Here is a 7,485-nt window from a genome sequence, read left to right as displayed (position 1 = left end):
TTTTTTTTTTTTTTTTGGGGGGGGGGGGTTCAGTTTATAGGACTGATGGATTCTTCATGGCAACCTGCCAAGTTCTAGAGCTTTTAACTTTTTTTCAGCCTCCTGGGGTTTGTTTCCATAAAAAGGCTTTATATTATATTAACTTTTTAGTGTTATTATTGTTTTGGTGGTATGCTTTTTGATGCAGGGAAAACCATCTACTTCTAGGCAGTTGCTTGGTCTTATTAAATACGCACAATGGTTGCAGCTACTTGTAGGGAAAACATGAATTAAACTAGTCTAGATTGAAACACAAAAACAATTCATTCCCCTTAATTAATCAATCAATTTATACTTCTTCTTCTTTTCCTTTTTCAAGGGAAGCGGATGAGATTATGCAAACTTTAAGTTTAGGTTTAATGTTAATTAAGACTAAGTCTTGAATGCAAGGTGAAGTTTTTACGGGTGTACCGATGATTTTGCTGTGCTAAAATAGTGGACAAGTACATTCGACATTTCAGACCGTTCGACTGCTTTTTTTTTTTACCTTTTCTTGGGGAACATTGATGGTTTATTTATTACGATTATGTGGGAAAGGTAGAAAAGACCATGTGAAGTATATATCGCAAAAAATTAATTAATATTATGTTTAATTCACATAAAAGATTATTAGAATAATATTTATTTTTGAAATTTCATTTTCACGGTGATGGAACTGATGGAGTGCATGTTGACCGGCTGGACCGGTCTAAACCGGACTGATCGGTCCGAACCGAGTTGATCCGATCTGATCCAGTGATATTTTGAGAATTATTTTTAAAACGGTGATATTTTGAGAATTATTTTAAAACGGTGATATTTTGGTAATTATTTTTAAAATGGTGATATTTTGGTAATTATTTTTAAAACGATGATATTTTGGTAATTATTTTTAAAGAGGTGATATTGTTGTAAATATTTTTAAAACAATGCTATTTTCGTAATAATTGTTGTGGACTATTGAGCACCTTTGACCAAAACTTTGACCGGCTTTAATCGGCCATTAAACGACCTTTGATTTTGTTCGAGTATACCTATTCTGACATTTTTCGATGTGCCAAATCCGTTTCCGAAGTCCGTCTTGTCAAATTCGAACCCGAAGGCATCCAAATTATCGATCAAACCCGTTGACTTTGATTTTGACCAAGAATTTGAATTTTTTAAAAGTCATACTTTATGTTTTTCGACTTCTTGATTCCGATTCCGCAATCTGTTTGGTCAAATTCATACTCGAAAGCCTCCAAATTGATAGTCAAACCCAAAAAATGCTTATGTAATTAAGAGTTTTAACTTTGAATGATTAAGTAAGACTTGAGACTTATAAATTATTAATGTTTGAAGGTACAAGAGACTCTCATGACCGTTCGACAGCTTGACCTATCTCCTCCAGATCAGTTAAACCACGTGTGCCAGTATTCACCCGTAAGACCCGTAAATTTTATGATTTCAGAAATTAATTATGTTACACATTGGTAATATAGTGTTATTATGAATTAGGTTCGAAAATCGTAGCAAGCGTGGCGAGACCATCAATCAGTAGATCTACTATTCGAACCTATTATCGAGGTGTGTTCCCTAAGTACTATTTAATTGTTTTATCTGTTTTGAAATATGGTACATTGAAAGCTGTGGTTTACTGTTTATTGATGGTTTATGGACAATGACTGATATATGACTATTGGTTTTCACTGATATATGATAACGGTGATTACTAATTTATGGAAATTATGCTTACTGCATAAATAGTATTTTTTTAAATACTGATTTTGGGTTGGATTGAATTACGGAGGTATAGCTCTGATCAAGCTGGTAAACCTTACGAACTTAATGGACTCTTGGGTAGGCTCACGAGCCCCAAGATGCTCCATTAGGTTGGCCCCCTTTATTGTATGCTTAGGGTAAGCCCTACGGACCTAAGGATATAGGCCCAAAAGCTTATCCTTAGGTTGGCTTCCTTTTTGCTGTGTGCTTGAGGTAAGCCCTACGGACGCAGTTCTGGGGAATTGCGGATGGTGTACAGGAGAAGGGTTTTAAACTACAAGTTACAAAAGTTAAACTTTATTATGATTTTATGAACTATACTCGTCTACTGTACCTAATATGATTTTAATGTACTGTTGGAACACACTGAGCCTAACTCACTTTTCGAAAATATTTTCCCCTTTCAGATACTGTTGGTTAGATACCCCTGATCGAGCACTTGGAGGATCAACATATCTCTTGAAGTACATCTGATTGTAATGATTTTATTATGCAAGTTGGCTTTAATACCGAAACATGGTCCTTTATTTTAAAGTATTGAATTTTATAATAATTACTCTTTTTCTATTTATGTTCGGTTTATCGAAATTTAGATTTTTAAGACATTTTTTAAATTAACTTATTACTTTTTAATGTTATATTTATGAATTGAGTTTTATAGTATAATTTGTTAAAATATCATAAATATCATTTATAATGTGATTTTTCATTAATTGAATAACGGTTTTGGAAAATGTCTTTAAGAATCATGAATGTGATCCACTAGACTTAGTCGAAACACATAGGTCGGGTCTAGGGGATTACATTTAATTGGTATCAGAGCTTTTGGTTTCTAAACCTCGGACTGTGTATGAGTCCAAATTAAAAATACGATTTTGAAATATTTTATAAAACAAGTTACTAAGGCCATGTCTCAAAGTTTTTACGATTTTAATTGTGTTCGAGACTCCAAATGCTTATATAACCCTAAGTTTTATCTTTTGTAGTAAACTAGAGATCTACCAAAATGAGTGCTAGATGTGGACGTCGAACTAACTGAGGACGAGATCGAGTGGCTAGATTTGCAGACCCGGTCGACGAGATTCGAGTAGATCCCCCACTTCCGACAGATAATCCTGCTCCTGCAACCCCAAAAAATTACCTCATACCACTGATATTGGCATGACTACACCAATCAGGGAAGCAACCGATAGTGAGCTAGATTCTACCAGAGTTGGATTTAATGAGAATTTTGGTAGACAGTTTGTTGAAAACATTTTGATATTTTGATATAACAAATTAAGATAAATAAATTTTAAGATTTTCCAAAAAGAATTTCTAAGTATATTCGATATAATTATTCGAATATCAAAATATTACTCCAAATCTTTCAAATGTCATTTTTAATCCTTACTCAAGTATAAAATTAATATTTAAACTTAAAATAATTTCAAAATAATTTTACAAAATATTTCGAACCATTTTAAAGCCAAAAATTCCAGATTGCTCAGAGGGAACCGATTACCCCCAAGGGGGTATCGATTCCCCCTGAATGGTTTGGCTCTGAGAATTCCAGTATGCTCGGAGGGAACCAATTCCCCCCACTGTTCAACAGTCGAAATATTTGAATTTTACACTTAGGGAAGCGATTCCCCTTAAGGGGTACCGATTCCCCCCACACTCCAAACTGTTTTATTAATTTATTTCACACTAAAACGGCTATATTATCTTCATTAATGGTCCCCAACGTTCAGAAGTGATTCAATGTGTATTTAAGCAAGCTTAGAAGCCATTAATCAATAACAAGAAACATCAAGCAACTAGAATCAAGAGAGAATCAAAGAGAAAGCATCAAACCTCAAGTTTGAGCATTTCAAGCCTATTTTTCATTCAATATTCATTTTGCTTTCAAGAACACTTATTGTGCTCAATTGTATTCATTTTTAGTGTTCTTTTCTTTGTTCTAAAATTGTGCAAACAATCTACCTTGTGATGATTTCCTTGTAAGTTTGCAAATTTGTATTGTTCTCTTTGGGAGAGAGTGGTCTCAAGAATTTGGGGTATAATTCTTGAGGGTTTGTAAGGTTACTCTTTGTCCTCAAAAGAAAGACAAATTAGTGAATTTGTGGAAAATCCTTAGTGTGGATAGCTAAGGTAGTGGACGTAGACTTTGGTTGAGAAAGTCGAACCACTCTAAATCGCTGTGCAATTTCTTTCAATTTTCTGCAAAAGCTTCCACCAAAATTTTTATTGTCAATTCACCCCCCTCTTGGCCGATTCCGTCAATCGATTATCTCAACACAGTTTCTACAGTTGATTCAAGGAGCAATCAGAGCTGTTGGTGTTGGATCTGATGTGCCTATTTCTCATACTCTGGTCGCCAATGGAGTCAGAACTTTTGGAGGACAACTTGGTGGAGTTCCTACTGAAGCAGAGGATTGGCTCTAGGATACTGAGAGACGTATGGATCAGTTAGATTTGGACCCAACTAAGAGATATTTGGGGCAGTAGCGATGTTAGATGACAATGCCCACACCTGGTAGGAGTCAGTGACCAGTAGTGTTTCTACCGATAATTTGACATTGGATTTCTTTAAGGAGCCCTTTTCTGGGTGAGCGTTACTTAGTTCAGAGACGACAGCAGTTTCAGGACTCGGTTCAGGGTGATATGACTGTTTCAGAGTATGAGATAGAGTTCTTGAAATTGCTAAAGTATGGAATCAGTCTAGTGCCTATCGAGAGAGATTGATGCCGTAAATTTACCCTCGGTCTCATATACGAGCTACGTAGGTAGGTTGTAGCCCTCCAAGATGAGATTTTTAATGTGCTGGTGAGCAGAGCCTAGGATACTGAGGAGATGGAGGCTTTAGCTTCTGGTAGAGAACGTGTTGATCAGGAGCGATCTAGGAAATCTTTTGGCTCTACTGAATCATCTGCATAGTTTGGTAAGAGGACTCGTACTTCAGCCCCTCAGAGGAGTAATACACGCTTCAGGGCTGCAGCATTTTCACCTTCAGCTATTAGTCGAGGTGGTTCTTCGTCGTTCCCTCATGGGTGCGAGTACTGTGGTAAACGAAAAACATGGGAGTGTCGTAAGAAAATGGGGGCATGCTACCAGTGTGGATCCAGTGGTTATTTCCGGAGGGATTACCCACCGTTAGTTTCATCTGAGAGGACGACTAACCAGACTCCTGCGCGTTCCCAAGCATCAGTTCAGACTCCTGCCAGAGGTCGTAGTCAGGGAAGACCTTCCAGATCAGCATCCAGAGCAGATAGTAGAGCCAGTCCTCAGCAGAATATAGAGCCAATAATTTCTGAGGTTAGACAGCTAGCTTTGGTTTACGCCACTAGACGTCGGGATAACAGAGATGAGCCTGAGGTTATTGTAGGTACATTTACTATTTATTCTATCTCAAACTTTGCATTACTAGACAATGGCTCCACCCACTCTTATGTATCGAGTTCAGTATCTCGAAATCTTTAAATTCCAATTGAGAACACTGATAATACTGTTACGGTTACGAGTCCAGTAGGACAGGCAATATTAGTGAATAAAGTATTCGGCGTTGTCCTCTGGAAGTTTAGGGAGAAATTTTTCTCGCTGATCTTATGGAGCTTCCTTTAGAGGAGTTCGATCTAATTCTTGGGATGAATTGGTTGAATAAACACAAGGTAAATCTGGATTGCGAATACAAGTGAGCTACTCTGAAGACTTCAGATGGTCAGACTGTTGTGTTAATCGGTGAACGGCGTGGCTATCTCTCCAATATTGTTTCAACTATTAGAATTGATAATATGATCAGGAAGGAATATGAGACTTTCATTGCCTATAATTTGAACACTAAAGGTTCATTATCCACGACGAGGAGATTCGTACAGTTAGCGAGTTTCCTGATGTTTTTCCGGAGGAGTTGCCTGGGTTACCTCCTGATAGAGAGGTAGAGTTCGAGATTGAGACTTATCCGGGATCTTCACCTATTTCTATGGCACCTTATCGCATGGCTTGTAACACCCCCAACCCGTATCCGATCCGGATACGAGTCCGAAGTGTCACATTGACTTTTCAAACATTTATTCGTATAAAATAGTGGGTAATTTAAAAACTTTGATAACATTTAAATTATTTCAAAACGTTTACAACAGATATCAGAGTTCATACCATTTATATCTTTAGACTACATGCCAACTACACTCTGTAAACAGTACATACATTTTCTGATCTGACATTTGGTAAGGAGAACTGACCTGTCTTGCTCCGCATTACTCTTTATTCTTCTCGAAACCTACGTGTGAAACAATCACACGCTAAGTCGTTGACTTAGTGAGGCAATAATTAAACATATAACAATAAATTCATGAACGTGCATTCATACCATTGAATCATGACATTTCAATATGCATGTATCTATTGCATGATAACAATATATATAATCATGTCATACACACACGCAACATATCTTCTTGTATTACTTTCACTTTTCGTTTGTCTTCCAATTGCATTGCCCATGTATATTATTATATTTATCAACATCATTATAATTCAAGCAACACATGACATATCACCATAAGTATATACATCACATATATCTTATACATTACATTCCATGTTATCTCTTATTAGCCTATGTGCACCTGTGAGAACTGTAGATATGTGAGTCTATTGAGGTTGTGCACCACTATGCTGTCACCACAGCTCATATAAATGTCCCGAAGGACCTATCCAGAGGTCACACAGACCCCGGTAACTATCCAGAGGTCATAAAGATCCTCGGTAACTGTCCAGAGGTCATAAAGATCCTCGGTAAACTGTCCATATGTTCCTTAGAATATAGGTATACTGTCCATATGTCTCGAAAGACATAGGTAAAATTGTCCATATGTTCCGTAGAACATAGGTAAACCCTCGACTCTTGGCATGCCAACTATACCCCTAGCTCTCATATCACATAACATGGGCATTATCATTTATAACATTTCATATCACTTGTTCTTTCTCTTCTGTCACATACCACATGTAGGTGTAACCATATACTTCATATCATATCACATGTATCACATATTGCATATTCATGTAATCATATAGATCATGTCACATGGCTTATATAATTTCTCATATTCATATATATATAGTTCACTTTCACATATCACATTTTCCTTTTCTCCTATTTTTCATATCATGTCTCTTATAACCACATATGTCTGTCTTATCTCATATCCTATAATTCTTTAGATTATATCTTATATCACATGTTTATATCATATAACTTATGTAATCACATATACTATTTATACTAGTTCACATAGCTTATTTCACTAACATGTATTCACATGTACATTTCACTTTTCGTATGATTTCATAATCATCTGTCACGTAGCTTATAACACTTCTCTTGTGTTCATCTGGCATGTAACTCATTGTCATCTCTTATTCTCGTATGATTCTCATACACCAAGTATATCACATAGCTTGTTACCTATATAAATATTTTCTCATAACTTATCATCACATAGTTCCCATAACATTTTCCTATAGATTCATAAATCTTTACCATATGACTCATGTATTATATGTTCATTTCGCTCATATATCCTCTCTATATAACTTATTTACATATTCATATAATCACTTCTGTCAATGTCTCCTCATTTATATATCATTCTTATATTGCCCTATAAATCAATGTTATTTAACTTATCTCACTTTTCATTTAATCTCATAAGTTGGTTA

This window comes from Hibiscus syriacus, unplaced genomic scaffold (genome assembly GCF_006381635.1).
Source record: "Hibiscus syriacus cultivar Baekdansim isolate YM2019G1 unplaced genomic scaffold, ASM638163v2 tig00116975_pilon, whole genome shotgun sequence".
Taxonomy (NCBI): Eukaryota; Viridiplantae; Streptophyta; class Magnoliopsida; order Malvales; family Malvaceae; genus Hibiscus; species Hibiscus syriacus.
This window is presented reverse-complemented; position numbering follows the sequence as displayed.